Source organism: Gigantopelta aegis, unplaced genomic scaffold (assembly GCF_016097555.1).
Source record: "Gigantopelta aegis isolate Gae_Host unplaced genomic scaffold, Gae_host_genome ctg2928_pilon_pilon, whole genome shotgun sequence".
Classification (NCBI taxonomy): domain Eukaryota; kingdom Metazoa; phylum Mollusca; class Gastropoda; order Neomphalida; family Peltospiridae; genus Gigantopelta; species Gigantopelta aegis.
Window position 1 is genome coordinate 58,636 of NW_024533101.1, and position 19,636 is coordinate 78,271.

The window sequence follows — 19,636 nt, forward strand, 5'->3', positions numbered from 1 at the left end:
TAGTTTCGTCATTTTCACTAATAATTAACTATTGTTGTTCACTTTAAACAAACTTGTTGTCAACTGTAACTTTGAGTTAAGGCAGTATAAATGTACTAGACAATTTGTACATATCTCTTAAATAAACGATTTTACAGATCATTGTTGTCTCATATGTTGTGTTTGTCTTGCTCATGAAATAGTCAACATATCATAATGTACATGTTGTAATAATTTTAGTTACTAAACCAGTAATAATTGGTATGACATTTTTAGTGTATTAATATATTAATATCAAACTACAATGCTATTGTTGTCTAATTCTTACAATAGGGTTTTCATTTATATGGATGACTGTACTAATCTACTAACTCCACGTCCTCCCTCACTCTATGAACAACACTGTTGTATTCCTAGTAACAGTGGGAAGTTCAAGTGAGAGAATCACGCTGTGATGTGGAGGATAGTAAAAATATGAATAATTGAAGTAATGGCTGAATCATACAATACATGGTCAGTTATGATCAGATTGACTGATACAATGCTTAGTTAGAGTTGTCGGTATGGGAGTCATTCCAGCACAAAAAATACTTGTTAAACTATAAAATATACTAGTAATCAAACAATTTCACATGTTGTTTAACGTTTTTGGAAACATACACATCAGCAAAATATCCATGAATCTGTCACTGCAAACAATCTATTTTTAATAATACAACAAATATTCCACAATCAGAATATCTCTTGCTAAATAACAGATCACTATTGAACAGGATATATGTTATATATATATATATATATATATATACAATATATTAACGTGTGTGTGTATGTACATATTTATATATATTTATCTGCATTGGTGCCAATTACATTAGTAGCAGTAGGAGCATCGCAAAGCACAGAAAGGAGCATCAAAACTCCCTTAACTAACTATTGTCAAATCAAGGCTTAAATGTATGTCCATATATGGACATAACTCTGCTAAGCTTTTCCATTTTAATAGCTTGTGGGCTTTAACCTCTTAGTTAAATAGATAAAATTAACAACAATAACAACAACAGTTGAGACCAGAGCACTCCTGTCCAAACCAGAGATCTCACTGGTAACTCCAAAGTGTGCTGGTGTTCTGTGTGGACAAGGAGTTACAAACCAAAGTGCCTATCTCCTTGCACCACGCAGCAAGGAAATGACCAAAACGGTCATAATCCTTGTAATAGATCCGAAAAAGTTGGCAGAAAGTTCTTTCTAAGAACTCCAGCAACTTCCCTAGCTTGAGATTAGTCTTTGTGCCAGAGAACTAGTCTTGTTGAATAAAGAGATGCATGATGTTCAATTGTTTTCCACCTTTTTAATGACAACAGCCTCCATAGTCTCCCAAGTCCAATTCATTTAACATTTCTCATGTAAATGACTTCTTTCTTTCTTAGTTTCTTATAATTTTACTCGCCATTGATAGTTGTAATAGCTTCGTCACGTATTTAAGTAGTATATTCCTTATATGGAATATTCCCTGAACAAGTATATAATGCGAGTTGGACGCTCCTTCGATCGGCTCATGCGCGCGCTTCCTGGTAGCAGGTTGCCTTGTAAATCAATATTCATGATGTCACCACAGAATAATTAGCGGTTTACTTATATAATACTGTAGCGATATGTATATACTTATTTCAGCGCTCATTGCTGGACTTAGCTAGAAAAAAATTAGCATGAAGATAATTGTTATTTGCTGTCTAATTACTTTTACTAATCGTGACTAGTGAGAGCTCCTCTGTTTGTATGGATAACTGTACTAGTCTACTAACTCCACGTCCTCCTTCACTCTATGAACAATACTGTTGTATTCCTAGTAACAGTGGAAAGAATTCCAGACAAGAGAAAACAATGTTGTAAGATTTATTCTCTGTCCCAACCATCCTCCTTCCTCTTGTCAAAGGTTCTCTCTAGATCTTTAAGTTGTTCAGAGCTCTTCGAACAAAATGTTACAGCTGAATCAGGCTATTATACAATACTATCTCCTAATGGTTCTCTTATATCTGTGTATTGTGAGATGAAGGGTAGTAATTGTGATGGTAGGGAGGCTGGATGAGAGTAGGTACCTCAATATGAGTGAACCTGGTGCTACTTGTCCTCCTGGAATGACATTACGACAATTTTACAACATAGGTCATGGAGTTTGTGGTCGACCTACTTCTTCATCTATAGTTTATTCAGCTCAAGGTTATCATTATAGTAAAGTCTGTGGTCAGATAAAGGCTTATCATTTGGTGCACCTGATGGGTTTTCCACCTTTGCATGGTAGTTTATATCAATCCAACATTGAGAACTGTAACACATATGTTGATGGTGTTACTATTACTTATGGTAGTAGTCCTCGTAAACATATCTGGACTTATGCATGTGGTGCAAGAGAGAAAGATGAATTTATTATTGATGCTGGACGGTATAATTGTCCATGCAATATTAACAATACAGGAACAACTGTACCTAGCTTTGTAGGAAGTAATTATTATTGTGAGTCTGCATTATCTCCAGGATTACCATATCTGTCTGTCTTATATCCCAATGATCCCTTGTGGGGATGGTCAAGGATGTGAAGGAGATGAAGGGCCTTGTTGTACTAACCCTAATATGCCTTGGTTTATGACTACACTAAAATGGGCTACCACTGAAGATATTGAAGTAAGAATGTGTGGTAGTGAACACTCATGGGATGAAGATACTCCTTTGGAAAGTCATTGATCTTTACATACGTTAACAACAATGTATGTAGGATGATGTCGATGCATATAATAAATATACTTTTAATTTAGGAGATATTTTGTATCTTTGATTGAGTGAAATTTTGATCGACTACTAAAGTTACATAGGCTTTTGTAAAACTTTATTTTTTCGTTTTGTTGATTCTTAGTCCATCAATCCCCAAAATGCATTTAAAACTATTACAACATTACAGCTTTGATTAATATTACTATAAAGTGCACATGCTCTTTCTTATGTATTGTAAATACAAATTGATTCCTGCATAGACACTGTTGCCTTGCAACATTTCTATTAAGATAAGATATACAGTAATTGTAGGAAGAGGATGATGGGGAATGAGGAGAATAATGGGAGAATTGTAAATTTGCTTCGATGTGGTTAATTAAATAAATGATACAAATCCATACATGTGTCCTTCTACGTAGTGAGTACTATTGTGAGTCTTGACATGTACCTATATATAAGGGACTACCAAGTGATTATAAATTATATCCTGATAATCCATTAAATGATGGTCAATGATGTACTGGAAATGAAGGACCATATTATACTAACTCTAAGATACAAATATATAATGCGAGTTGGACGCTCCTTCGATCGGCTCATGCGCGCGCTCCTGGTAGCAGGTTGCTATGTAAATCAAATATTCATGATGTCACACAGAAATAATTAGCGGTTTACTATATAATACTGTAGTGATATGTATATACTTATTTCAGCGCTCATTGCTGGACTTAGCTAGAAAAAATTAGCATGAAGATAATTGTTATTTGCTGTCTAATTACTGGTTTACTAATCGTGACTAGTGAGAGCTCCTCTGTTTGTATGGCTGACTGTACTAGTCTACTAACTCCACGTCCTCCCTCACTCTATGAACAATACTGGTTGTATTCCTAGTAACAGTGGAAAGAAGTTCCAGACAAGAGAAAACAATGTTGTAAGATTTATTTTCTGTCCCAACCACCTTCCTGCCTCTTGTCAAAGGTTCTCTTTAAGTTGTTCAGAGATCTTCAATCAAAATGTTACAGCTGAATCAGGCTATTATACAATACTATCTCCTAATGGTTCTCTTATATCTGTGTATTGTGATATGAAGGGTAGTAATTGTGATGGTAAGGGAGGCTGGATGAGAGTAGGGTACCTCAATATGAGTGAACCTGGTGCTACTTGTCCTCCTGGAATGACATTACGACAATTTTTACAACATAGGTCATGGAGTTTGTGGTCGACCTACTTCTTCATCTATAGTTTATTCAGCTCAAGGTTATCATTATAGTAAAGTCTGTGGTCAGATAAAGGCTTATCAGTTTGGTGCACCTGATGGGTTTTCACCTTTGCATGGTAGTTGTGTCAATCCAAACATTGAGAACTGTAACACATATGTTGATGGTGTTACTATTACTTATGGTAGTAGTCCTCGTAAACATATCTGGACTTATGCATGTGGTGCAAGAGAGAAAGATGAATTTATTATTGATGCTGGACGGTATAATTGCCCATGCAATATTAACAATACAGGAACACTGTACCTAGCTTTGTAGGAAGTAATTATTATTGTGAGTCTGCATTATCTCCAGGATTACCATATCTGTGTGTCTTATATCCCAATGATCCCTTGTGGGATGGTCAAGGATGTGAAGGAGAAGAAGGGCCTTGTTGTACTAACCCTAATATGCCTTGGTTTATGACTACACTCAATGAAACTACCACTGAAGATATTGAAGTAAGAATGTGTGGTAGTGAACACTCATGGGATGAAGATACTCCTTTGGAAGTCATTGATCTTTATGTTCTTTAGCAACAATGTATGTAGATGATGTTGATGCATATAATAAATATACTTTTATTTTAGGAGGTATTTTGTATCTTTGATTGAGTGAAATTTGATCGACTACTAAAGTTATATGGGCTTTTGTAAAACTTTATTTTTTTCGTTTTGTTGATTCTTAGTCCATCAATCCCCATAATGCATTTAAAACTATAACAACATTACAGTTTTTCGATTAATATTACTGCAAAGTCTTATGTATTGTATGTAAATACAAAAAATCTCTGAAAAGGAATAATAATTGATTCCTGCATAGACACTGTTGCCTTGCAACATTTCTATTAAGATAAAGATATACAGTATTGTAGTAATGAACAAGGATTGAGGAAAGAATAATGGGAGAATTGTAAATTTGCTTTGATGTGGTTAATTAAATAAATGATACAAATCCATACATGTGTCCTTCTAGGTAGTGAGTATTATTGTGAGTCTTGATATGTACCTATATATAAGGGACTACCAAGTGATTATAAATTATATCCTGATAATCCATTAAGTGATGGTCAACGATGTACTGGAAATGAAGGAACATGTTGTACTAACTCTAAGATGTTGTGGTTTATAAAGACTGTCAATAAAACTACCACTGTAGACATTGAAGTGAGAGTTTGTGGTAATGAAGGGTCAAATGATGAAGATACTCCTTTAGATATAATTTTCATGAACTTTATATTAATTAATTGATTGTTTACATAATGTAACCATAGAGATAAAACTTGATGAACATTTTTGTCTGATGGAGTTATATTCATCAGTAAAATATCCTGTGAAGCTTTTTGGTCCAATAACAAATCTGTCCTGTGACTGTGAATTAAATGATAACTTAATCTTAGATGTGAAGATTACCATCAAGGATCTATGTCCAGTAATGTTATATGGGACACTGGTTTGTGTGGTATACAGGTTGCATGTATGTAGGAAATTATTTGATGTAACACAGTGATGATTTTGATTATCACAATGCACATGCTCTCACTCTCTCTCTCTCTCTCTTATGTATTGTAAACACAAGAAATGTTTGAAAAGGAATTTTAGATAATTCTTGTTGTAGGTACTGTACTGTTGTAGGTACTTTTGTAGGTACTGTTGTATAGGTACAGTTGTAGGTACTGTTGTAGATACTGTTGTATAGGTACTATAGTAGGTACTGTTGTAGGTACTTTTGTAGGTACTGTTCTAGGTACTGTTGTATAGGTACTGTTGTAGGTACTGTTGTAGGTACTGTTGTATAGGTACTGTTGTAGGTACTGTTGTAGATACTTTTGTATAGGTACTGTTGGTACTGTTGTAGATACTGCTGTAGGTACTGTTGTATAGACTGTTGTAAGTACTGTTGTAGGTACTGTTGTAGGTACTGTTGGTACTGTTGTACAGGTACTGTTGTAGGTACTGCTGTAGGTACTGTTGTAGGTACTGTTTGGTACTGTTTTAGGTACTGTTGTAGGTACTGTTGTATAGGTAAGAATAAGTAAGTCAAACAAGAATGAAGGAATAAGAAAGTCAGACAATACAGCAGAAAATAAAACAAGTTAAAAGAATGTCCTAAGAATATGTTTATGTGACCCTGCCACTCTCAGAGAGAGCAGGTCGATATGACCAGAGTCAGCTTTGAAGGTGATTGGTCTATGACGGGACGATCTAGCTCCTCTTAGGCATACAATTGATGATCTTAACAAGGAGAACCCCAGACGTTTTTTTATTATTTATTTCAACACTTAACTTGTGGTATCTTATGTTTATGTATTTGCGCATGCTCAGTTGGCCAGTGGCCACGTTGATGTTTTACATATACAATAAAAAAGAATAGTGAAACAAGGAAAGCAGACAAAAGGTGGTGCGGCCATGAGAAGCTGTGCGGCGCGCGGCGCGAAAATTCTTTTGGGAGGGGGCCTTAATATTCATGAGTGTGGTTAATAATTAATTATGACTAAAATCGTCCAAAACAGAAAATGAAAGATTGTGCTTTGTTTATCAAGTCAATATCTCTGTTTCCTCTCTTTGTACACATTAAGTAGAATACAGTGATTTAATCTTTCTTGAGACATCGTAGATCGTAAAAGTAAGTCTTTATTCTGTGTAAAGTTGAAAAGGATCTTTCGGACAAAGCATTTGTTGCTGGTATTACCATAATTATTTTTAGTAGAATGACAACCTCGCTATATAGTGATATTTGAGATACAGATAGAGACTTGAAAAACCAATGATGTCCTTCAGTCTAACACTCTTGTTTGGATGATTCTTGTCGCTTGTGAAATTCATCCCAATACCTCCAGTTGCGTTTCTAATTGTATAGCATCAAAATCGGTTCCATAAAAGTTGACTATATCAGGTAACAGACTGTGGTAGTCTCACAACTGGCTGCATTAGAAAACACCTTTTCAATTGTTCGTATATCTTGTATCCTGGTTGATTAAAGCGTTGCTATATGCAGCTGACAGATAGGTCAAGGGCTTCAAAATAGATAAGCTTGAAATGGTGCTCAGCAGTGTCAGAGTGATAATCACTAGACAAGCCACCATCTTCATACCGTTGTGATCTTCTCCTTTTGTGAGGCAAAATTGGCTCATTAACATCAAAATCTTTAGCTTTCATAAGGATGCTTTCCCAAAAAGCAATCATCATTTCTTAATGATTTCAGTACCTTAATGGTCATAAAAACAACAGATATATCTGCAGCAGATATATCCTTAGCTTACAAAGTAGAGGACAAATTGTCCGTGTGTCTTTGAAACAAGTGAACTAAGGACAAACCATTAAAAAAACTAAATAGCTACCGAAGCCAATGTTGAACCTCAAAAGTCTATCCTTGATAACACTTAGAATCACTTCAGCTTTAGTGTTAGGAATCTTGTATAAACAACCAATAAAATTTTCATGAACATCAAGAAACTCATCCACCCAATGACCAGTTGCTCTTTGTTTGCTGAGTCTGTAGTCTCATCACACATTATTGTGTAGTACAAACCACTCTGAAAGTTTACAGCTACCTTCTGTAACAGGGATAATGCCATTAACTTCAGTATCTTGTTCTGGATTTCAGGACTAGTATACTTCTCTGTCTTTCTTTGCAACCACTTGCTCACATTGTCTTCATCTCTGGCAACAGTTTTTAAAAGATTGTATAAAGTTACTGTTCCTTTCGTCATTGTCTCCCCGTAAAGCTAGCCCTTGACGTCAGAGAAATTTAATGCATTTCAGGATAAGAAGCAACATCATTGTGCTTCTTTCTTTTTCATGCTCAGATACTAGCATCTCTGCAACATCCTGGGTTTATGGAACAACCCTTTCAACGGCTATACGATGACAAGTGTTTTTTTCTCATGACTTCTGAATCTCATCAGTGCATCTTTCCAATTCGAAACACCAATGGTAATCAAGCTGGCTCTTTGGATGGAACAACAAGTTTATTCTGATGTTCAGCCAGTCTACAAGTATGACAATAAACCACATCTTTGGCTTCATCACACACGAAAATGTCAAACCAATGTTTATGAAATGACTTGCTTTCTTTCTAAATGATCTCCTTGGGAAATTGATTGACTTCGGTTGGTTAGGCTTAGCACTGGAATACTTTGTGTAACTGCAATGTGCTGTCATGCTTGTTTACAGAAGGAGGTGCGTCTTCCAATAATAATTATTATCAGTCTTGATCTGAAAAGTGGTGAGGGTCTGGCCTACCGCTTCCTACGGCACTGAAAGATCTACAATACAAACCTTCCTCTGCTAGAGACAACACAACAGAACTGACCTAGAAAAAACTTATCATAAACATGATTGTTTTTTGCTGTCTTATTATTGGTCTACCAATTGTCACTAGTGAAGGCTCATCCACTTGTATGGCTGACTGTACTAGTCTACTAGCTCCACGTCCTCCCTCACTCTATGAACAATACTGTTTGTATTCCTAGTAACAATGGAAAGAAGTTTAAGTTGAAAGAAAGCAATGAAGTCAAGTTCATATTTTGTCCATCATCAGTACCTACATCTTGTATCAAACATACATTTCTATAAAATTCCTGCATTGCTCTACTACAAGCCATCCCTACTAGTACATCAGATATTATAGCCTCACTTTAAGTAATGGTAGTATTGTCAATGTCTATTGTAATATGGAGGGTAGTAACTGTGACGGTAAAGGAGGTTGGATGAGAATAGGCTATCTCAACATGAGTGAACCTGGTGCCCACCTTTCCTCCTGGACTAACATTACGACAATTTAACAACATAGATCATGGAGTTTGTGGTATTTCTAATTCAGGAACATTTGTATCAACATTATTTTTCCTCTGGAGGGAATAGTTACAGTAAAGTTTGTGGTCAATTAAAAGGTTATCAGTACAGATCACCAGATGGATTCCCACCTTTGTATGATAGTAATGCTACTCCAAACATCGAGAACTGTAACACATATATTTGATGGTGTTACTATTACTTATGGTAGTAATCCTCGTAACATATCTGGACTTATGCTAATGGTTTGAATGAAGGTTTTGTCAATTTCAATGGTATATATACATTATTATGTCCATGTAATAATATTAGTGCTGGAACAAACTGTGCCTAGTTTTGTAGGAAGTGATCACTATTGTGAATCTGGATTGCCTGCAGGACAATGGTGGCAGTCAGTCTTATACTCCGATGATCCATTATGGGATGGAAAACAATGTAATGGAAACGAAGGACCATGTTGTATTAACCCTAAGATGCCATGGTTTGTTAAGATTCTTAACGAGACTACAACTGAAGACATTGAACTGAGAATATGTGGAAATGAAGCCTCAAGTATGAAGATACTCCTCTAGATATTATTGAACTTTATGTTAAGTAACTACTTCTTGACAATTTGTTTCTTTGCCTTTATTTTTTATATTTGCATACAAAACAAGCAATACATAATACATACTTATATTGTTTGTTACTAATATACTTAATATGGTGGTACTCCTCATATAAACATATATATAGTTATGTTGAATTGGTGGACTGTTTGAAGGTTCTAATGTCTACTCTATAATGTTGTATACCATTTATAATTGCCTCAATATATTCTCATTAATGATGTTGTGGTTTCATCTTAATAAATTCTGATCTCAGATTCTATCTAGTAGACTACATGATTACTGATGTTCATTGCATGCACATGTATAGGTTATATACCAACATTGAGGTAGATGTGTGAGTGGGTTACTTATAGCCACAGGTCAGAGGTGCATGTGTATAAAAGGCTAAGGAGACTGAGCTTTATAACTACTGACTTGTACCATGTTGACCAATCAAAGTGCTTTATTTCAATTGACAAAGTTGTAAACAGCACATTATATTGATTATTAATATATTATGGAATTTAATAGTTTATGTAGCTAGCTAGAGTAAGCTACAAATTGTATATCGTTCACTGTCAAAAATCGGTCAAGTCTCAATGAAATTTAATACAGTTTTATCATTACTGTTTTTGCAGCACAGCACTATCTACCAAAAATAGTATTTAATATTTGTGACCTGATTTGTGAAAAATCAACTGTTAATACATCTTAAAAAACAGTTTGTATACATACAGTTGTTATATATCCATAACTATTCTATATGTAGGCAAAACTGCTTTTTCGGCATGTTTTAACAGTGTTATTCTTTCACAATCAGGTCACAAATATTTTGACAGAAGTGGTTCCTTTTTGCAAATCAGGTCACATTTAGATAAATTGAGTGCACAAAATAAAAGAAACATTTGTTAATATGTATATTCATAGATATAACACTTATTTTCATTAGTCGCTTTTTTCTTACTAACAGTTTTATTTCAGTTGTAGTTTCATCATTTTAACTAATAACTATTATTGTTCACTTATCAACTATAACTTTCAGTTAAGGCAGCATAAAAATTCTAGACAATTTGTGCATATAACTTGAAGTAAATGATTTGTGACCTGATTTGCAAAAAGGGACCACTTCTGTCACAACATTTGTGACCTTATTTGTTAAAAAACACTGCTAAAACATAACAATAAACAGTTTTGCATACATATAGAATAGTTATGCATATGTATCAACTGTATGTATACAAAACTGAGATGTTTGAGATGTTTTAACAGTATTTTTGTTCAAAAGTCATGCAGGTCACAATGTTTTGACAGAAGTGGTCCCTTTTTGCAAATCAGGTCACATTTTACAGATCAGTGTTGTCTCCTATGTTTTCTTGCTTGTGCAATAGTCAACATAACACAATGTACATGTTGTGACACTGAATTTAGTTACTAAAACAGTAATACCCGTTCAGAACGTTTTTTTTTGAAGGTATTAATATACTTATTACTAGCAAACTATGATACTGAATGATCATTGTCTAATTCTTGGTCTACTAACAGTGTTTAGTGAGGGTCATTCCATTTTTATGCCTTACTGTACTAGTCTATTAACTCTGCACTCCTTTCACTCTTATGAGCAATTAATGCTGTTGTCTTTCTATAGTAACAGTGAAAGGAAGTTTCATTGCAAGTGAGAGAATAATGTTGTGACATGGAGGATAAGTATGAATGGAAGAATCATACAACTGTGATCATTCATTATCAGGTTAACTGATACAAGGTAGTAAACATCACACTGTTTTTTAACTTTAACTAGGTTTATTCAATGTTTAGTTAGAGATGTCACTATGGAAACCATTCCAGTAAGAAATATACTTGTTGAATTATAAAACATAATATTAACTAGTCATTACATATGTTGTTAATATCTTTAGAAACATCATGTCACCAGAGTGTCCATGAATCAGTTGCTGCAACCACTCCATTTTGAGCATTATAATATAATGAAGATATTCCATATAATCAGACATATCTTGCTAAATAACAGATTAATAAGTACACCTACTGAACAGAATATATATATATATATATATATATATATATATAATATATATATATATACATACACATATTTTGTTTGCATGGGCCTTGGATATTAAATATTCATGAGCCGTTAATTATAGCTGTGTCAAATCACCGCCATTTTGATAAAACGTCACTTCCGCTTGACATTGGATTAGCTTAAGGGTCAAACAACTGTAGAAAAAATTATCCATAATAAAATTATTTTTTTGCTGTCTATTTACCGGTTTACAAATTCTGCACGTGGCTAGTGAGGACTCCTCTGTTTGTATGGCTGACTGTACTAGTCTACTAGCTCCACGTCCTCCCTCACTCTATGAACAATACTGTTGTATTCCTAGTAACAGTGGAAAGAAGTTTAAGTTGAAAGAAAGCAACGAAGTCAAGTTCATATTTTGTCCACCATCAGTACCTACATCTTGTATCAAACATACATTTCTATATAATTCTGCATTGCTCTACTACAAGCCATCCCTACTGTTACATCAGGATATTATAGCCTCACTTTAAGTAATGGTAGTATTGTCAATGTCTATTGTGATATGGAGGGTAGTAACTGTGATGGTAAGGGAGGCTGGATGAGAATAGGCTATCTCAACATGAGTGAAATCTGGTGCTACCTGTCCTCCTGGACTAGCATTACGCAATTTAACAACATAGATCATGGAGTTTGTGTGTATTTCTAATTCAGGAACATTTGTATCAACATTATTTTCCTCTGGAGGGAATAGTTACAGTAAAGTTTGTGGTCAATTAAAAGTTATCAGTTTAATTCACCAGATGGATTCCCACCTTTGTATGATAGTAATGCTACTCCAAACATTGAGAATTGTAACACATATGTTGATGGTGTTACCATTACTTATGATAATAATCCTCGTAAACATATCTGGACTTATGCTAATGGTTTGAATGAAGTTTTGTCAATTTCATGGTATAACATACATATTATGTCCATGTAATAATATTAGTGCTGGAACAACTGTGCCTAGTTTTGTAGGAAGTGATCACTATATTGTGAATCTGGATTGCCTGCAGGACAATGGTGGCAGTCAGTCTTATACTCCGATGATCCATTATGGGATGAGAAACAATGTAATGGAAATGAAGGACCATGTTTGTATTAACCCTAAGATGCCATGGTTTGTTAAGATTCTTAACGAGACTACAACTGAAGACATTGAACTGAGAATATGTGGAAATGAAGCCTCAAGTAATGAAGATACTCCTCTAGATATTATTGAACTTTATGTTAAGTAACTACTTCTTGACAATTTGTCTTTGCCTTTTATTTTTATATTTGCATACAAACAAGCAATACAAAATACATACTTATATTGTTATTACTAATATACTTAATATGGTGGTATACTCCTGATATAAACATATATATAGTTATGTTGAATGGTGGACTGTTTGAAGGTTCTAATATCTACTCCATAATGTTGTATACCATTTATAAATTGCCTCAATATATTCATCATTAATGATGTTGTTATATCTTAATAAATTCTGATCTCAGATTCTATCAAGTAGACTACATGATTACAGATGTTCATTGCATGCACATGTATAGGTTATATACCAACAGTGAGGTAGAATGTGTGAGTGGTTACTTATAGCCACAGGTCAGAGGTGTATGTGTATAAAAGGCTAAGGAGACTGAGCTTTATAACTACCGACTTGTACCATGTTGACCAATCAAGTGCTTTATTTCAATTGACAAAATTCTAAAAAGCACATTATATTGATTATTAATATATTATGGATTTTAATAGTTTATGTAGCTAGCTAAGTAAGCCACAAAATTGTATATCGTTCACTGTCAAAAATCAGTCAAGTCTCAATGAAATTTAATACAGTTTTATCATTACTGTTTTACAGCACAACACTATCTGCCAAAAATAGTATTTAATATTTGTGACCTGATTTGTGAAAAATCAACTGTTAATACATCTTAAAAAACAGTTTGTATACATACAGTTGTGTTATATATCCATAACTATTCTATATATATGCAAAACTGTTTTTCGGCATGTTTTTAACAGTGTTATTCTTTCACAAATCAGGTCACAAATATTTTGACAGAAGTGGTTCCTTTTTGCAAATCAGTCACATTTAGATAAATTGAGTGCACAAAATAAAAGAAACATTTGTTAATATGTATATCATAGATATAACACTTATTTTCATTAGTCGCTTTTTTCTTATTAACAGTTTTATTTCAGTTGTAGTTCATCATTTTAACTAATAACTATTATTGTTCACTTATCAACTATAACTTTCAGTTTAAGGCAGCATAAAAATTCTAGACAATTTTGTGCATATAACTGAAGTAAATGATTTTACAGATCAGTGTTGTCTCCTATGTTTTTTTCTTGTTTGTGAAATAGTCAACATAACACAATATACATGTTGTGACACTGAATTTAGTTACTAAAACAGTAATACCCGTTCAGGACGTTTTGAAGGTATTAATATACTTATTACTAGCAAACTATGATACTGAATGATTGTTGTCTAATTCCTTGGTCTACTAACAGTGTTTAGTGAGGGTCATTCCATTTTTATGGCTGACTGTACTAGTCTATTAACTCTGCACTCCTCTCACTCTTATGAGCAATTAATGCAGTTGTCTTTCTAGTAACAGTGAAAGGAAGTTCAATTGCAAGTGAGAGAATAATGTTGTGACATGGAGGATAAGTATGAATGGCTGAATCATACAATATGTGATCATTCATTATCAAGTTTAACTGATACAAGGTAGTAGATCATCACACTGTTTTTTTAACTTTAACTAGGTTTATTCAATGTTTAGTTAGAGATGTCACTATGGAAACCATTCCCAGTAAGAAGTATACTTGTTGAATTATAAAACATAATATTAACTAGTCATTACATATGTTGTTAATATCTTTAGAAACATCATGTCACCAGAGTGTCCATGAATCAGTTGCTCCAACCACTCCACTTTTGAGCATTATATTATAATGAAGATATTCCATATAATCAGACATATCTTGCTAAATAACGATTAATAAGTACACTACTGAACAGAATTATATATATATATACATACACAATATTTGTTTGCATGGGACATTAGTGCCATGGATATTAAATATTCATGAGCCGTTAATTATAGCTGTGTCAAATCACCGCCTTTTGATAAAACGTCACTTCCGCTTGACATTGGATTAGCTTAAGGGTCAAACAACTGTAGAAAAAATTAGCCATGAATAAAATTATTTTTTGCTGTTTCTATTTACCGGTTTACAAATTCTGCACGTGGCTAGTGAGGACTCCTCTGTTTGTATGGCTGACTGTACTAGTCTACTAGCTCCACGTCCCTCCCTCACTCTATGAACAATACTGTTGTATTCCTAGTAACAGTGGAAAGAAGTTTAAGTTGAAAGAAAGCAATGAAGTCAAGTTCATATTTTGTCCATCATCAGTACCTACATCTTGTATCAAACATACATTTCTATATAATTCCTGCATTGCTACTACAAGCCATCCCTACTAGTACATCAGGATATTATAGCCTCACTTTAAGTAATGGTAGTATGTCAATGTCTATTGTGATATGGAGGGTAGTAACTTGTGATGATAAGGGAGGCTGGATGAGAATAGGCTATCTCAACATGAGTGAATCTGGTGCTACCTGTCCTTCTGGACTAAACATTACGACAATTTAACAACATAGATCATGGAGTTTGTGGTATTTCTAATTCAGGAACATTTGTATTCAACATTATTTTTCCTCTGGAGGGAATAGTTACAGTAAAGTTTGTGGTCAATTAAAAGGTTATCAGTTTAATTCACCAGATGGATCCCACCTTTGTATGGTAGTAATGCTACTCCAAACATTGAGAATTGTAACACATATGTTGATGGTGTTACTATTACTTATGATAGTAATCCTCGTAAACATATCTGGACTTATGCTAATGGTTTGAATGAAGGTTTTGTCAATTTCAATGGTATATATACATTATTATGTCCATGTAATAATATTAGTGCTGAACAACTGTGCCTAGTTTTGTAGGAAGTGATCACTATTGTGATCTGGATTGCCTGCAGGACAATGGTGGCAGTCAGTCTTATACTCCAATGATCATTATGGGATGGAAAACAATGTAATGGAAATGAAGGACCATGTTGTATTAACCCTAAGATGCCAGGTTTGTTTAAGATTCTTAATGAGACTACAACTGAAGACATTGAACTGAGATATGTGGAAATGAAGCCTCAAGTAATGAAGATACCCCTCTAGATATTATTGAACTTTATGTTAAGTAACTACTTCTTTGACAATTTGTCTTTGCCTTTATTTTTTATATTGCATACAAACAAGCAATACATAATACATACTTATATTGTTGTTATAATATACTTAATATGGTGGTACTCCTTTATATAAACATATATATAGTTATGTTGAATTGGTGGGGGGGACTGTTTGAAGGTTCTAATATCTACTCCATAATGTTGTATACCATTTATAAATTGCCTCAATATATTCATCATTAATGATGTTGTTTCATCTTAAAAAATTCTGATCTCATATTCTATCTAGTAGACTACATGATTACTGATGTTCATTGCATGCACATGTATAGGTTATATACCAACAGTGAGGTAGATGTGTGAGTGGTTACTTATAGCCACAGGTCAGAGGTGCATGTGTATAAATAGCTAAGGAGACTGCTCTATATACTACTGACTTTTACCATGTTGACCAATCAAGTGCTTTATTTCAATTGACAAAGTTGTAAACAGTATATATATTATATTGATTATTAATATATTATGGATTAGATAAAATTGAGTGCACAAAATAAAAGAAACACTTGTTAATATGTTATATTCATAGATATAACACTTATTTTCATTAGTTGCTTTTTTCTTACTAACAGTTTTATTTCAGTTGTAGTTTCATCATTTTAACTAATAACTATTATTGTTCCTTATCAACTAGAACTTTCAGTTAGGCAGCATAAAAATTCTAGACAATTTGTGCATATAACTTGAAGTAAATGATTTTACAGATCAGTGTTGTCTCCTTTATTTTCTTGCTTGTGAAATAGTTAACTAACACAATATACATGTTGTGACACTGAATTAGTTATTAAAACAGTAATACCCGTTAAGAACGTTTTGAAGGTATTAAATACTTATTACTAGCAAACTATGATACTGAATGATTATTGTCTAATTCTTGGTCTACTAACAGTGTTTAGTGAGGGTCATTCCATTTTTATGCTGACTGTACTAGTCTATTACTCTGCATTTCTCTTACTCTTATATGATGAGCAACACTGTGTCTTTCTAGTAACAGTGAAAGGAAGTTCAATTGCAAGTGAGAGAATAATGTTGTGACGTGGAGGTAAGTATGACTGAATCATACAATATATAGAAGGTCATTCATTATCAGGTTAACTGATACAAAGTAGTAAAAATCACACTGTTTTTTAACTTAACTAGTTTTATCAATGTTTAGTTAGAGATGTCACTATGGAAACCATTCCTGGTAACAAACAACCTTGTTGAATAATAAAACATAATAGTAACTAGTCATTACATATGTTGTTAGCATACATGTCCCAGAATGTCCATGCAATCATTCACTCATTTTTCAGTATAATAAGGCATATATTTCCATAATGAGAATATATCTTGCTACATAACAGATTAATCAATGCACTACTGAACAGGATTGTGTGTGTGTGTGTGTATGTTATGTATATATGGTACATCAGGTTAGTAGCAGGTTTCCTTGGAAATTAGATATTCATAATTTGGTTAATTAGCTATGTACCTATATAATACTTTATTTGGCAAATTGTGGCTATAAGGGTTCCTCTGTTTGTATGGCTGATTGTACTATTTATTTAACTCCCACTCCTCCCTCCACTCTATGAACAATACTGTTGTATTCCTATATAGTGGAAAGACATTTACTGTGAAAGAAAAGATCGATCGTGAAGATAATAATCTGTCCATTTACATTAAAAATACCTACATCTTGTAGCAAATATACATTTTCATATGATTCTTGTAATGCATTGCTACAAGTACTCCCTGCTACAACTTCAGGATATTACAGCCTCACTTTATGTAATGGTAGTAACTGTGATGGTAAGAGAGGCTGGATGGAGAGTAGACTACGTCAACATGAGTGAACCTGGTGCTACATGTCCTCCTGGACTATTCTTCGACAATATAACAACATAGATCATGGCTTTGTGTTCAACTATGTCTTTTTACTCTGTTAGTTTACTCTGTTAATGGATTTAACTACAGCAACAGTTTGTGTCAAATAAGAGGTTATCATTTTGGTGTACCAGATGGATTTCCACCTTATGCCATTCCAAATATTGAAAACTGCAACTCATATTGTTGAGGTGTTACTATTACTTATGGTAGTAATCCCGTAAACACATTTGGACTTATGCAAGAGAGACAGTTTTAGGAAATGATGACCTTGGGCCTTATAGTTGTCCATGTAATAAATGACAGCAGTGGTACCTCTGTACCAGAGTGGTAGGTAATGATTACTATTATGAATCTGCATTATATTCATCAAATGTTCACCTAGAAGTCTTGTTCTCCATGATACATGTGGGATGGACAACTATGTAATGGAAATGAAGGACCATGTTGTACTAATCCTAAGATGCCATGGGTTTATAAAGAAAGATCAACTCGCTGAGGTTCTCCTATATCAGTCTTTATTATCAGATTGATAAGGAGTGTAGTAATTACTACTCTCCTTATCAATTACAATAGGCTGATAGCAGAGAACTTCAGCTTGATCAAGCTAACTATAATTATTAGGATGGACCATTTGTTGTCCATTTTATATAGTAGAGATCACTATTGCACTGTGTTTGATGCATTGAAATTATCTATAGCACTTAAAAGTGAGAGAATAATGTTGTGATGTAGATGGTAAGTATTAAATTGTTGAATCATGCAATACATGGTCATTCATGTAGTAAAATTGGAAAAGAACAATCGCCTAAGCATGCAGAGGATGGTCCCCATGAACTACTGGTAAGTAAGCTGAAAAGAGATTCTCTCTCTCTCTCTCTCAGTTCATTCATGGAGGTCACACACAAAAATCTGATTCCTCCTTGGAACTCTAATCAGGCCGTGGGTTATTTGTAGTGTCACAGAAGACAACATATTACAGTTTTGGCAAATGGTAACACAGCTACTACTTAAATCCTTGTACCTTTTAACTTTGCTTTTCTTTAAATTTAAGGCTGAGAACATTTATATGATGAAGATCCTGATACACCTGCACAAGACTTAGAAAACCTGTACAGTCTTAAGTCACATGACCATTACTGACTGTTTTGAGCATAACTTTTTCTTGTATAGTAGTTTCATTTTCGCAAATATCTATAACTTTAAATTACAGAGTATTGGCATGAAAAATATTTTCAGCAGCTCTTCTCTCCTACTTGTCATTACTATAAGAATAAAAGGGAAGACCAATACACTTAATAACAGTCTCATTTCTGGTCCTTTTCCTTTGACCAAATCACTAAATGTATGTCATTGTTTTTTTTCAAATTGTCTGCAGCATGAAAGGTCTCTGATAAAATATAATTTTGTCTTCTTATATACATCTTCACTCATTTAATGTCAGAGTGTCTGCAAAAAGAAGTTATATATATATTGTATAAACTTATTCCTGTTCATATGTTATATCCAGCTTTGTATTAGTCCGTAGTTCCAACAAAACCACTATTACCACTACTGAGGTGACTGAACACTTCATTGCTGGCCACTGATATGGATAATATACCATGGTAACAATTGCATAACAACATTACTATAGCACCAGCATTTACATCACCATAGCAAAATTATTGACTACAAGGCCAATTATTGTTTTAAGACTGAAATAATACTTAAATGTGAAATAGCAGTAATTTTAACAAGATTGACATAAAATATTATTTTTATTCCATCAAATTGAAAATAAAGTAAACAGAAAATGAAAATGAAAGTAAAATAGAAAACTGCTCTATTTGTATTGTTTACTATATAAATGTTATTGATTATAGTTAATATAGACAGTTAACAAAAACCTCAAGCAAAAATTAAATACAGTTAATTGACAATTAAGAAGCATCACCAAAAAAGTCTTTCTTTAATAAACTGATAG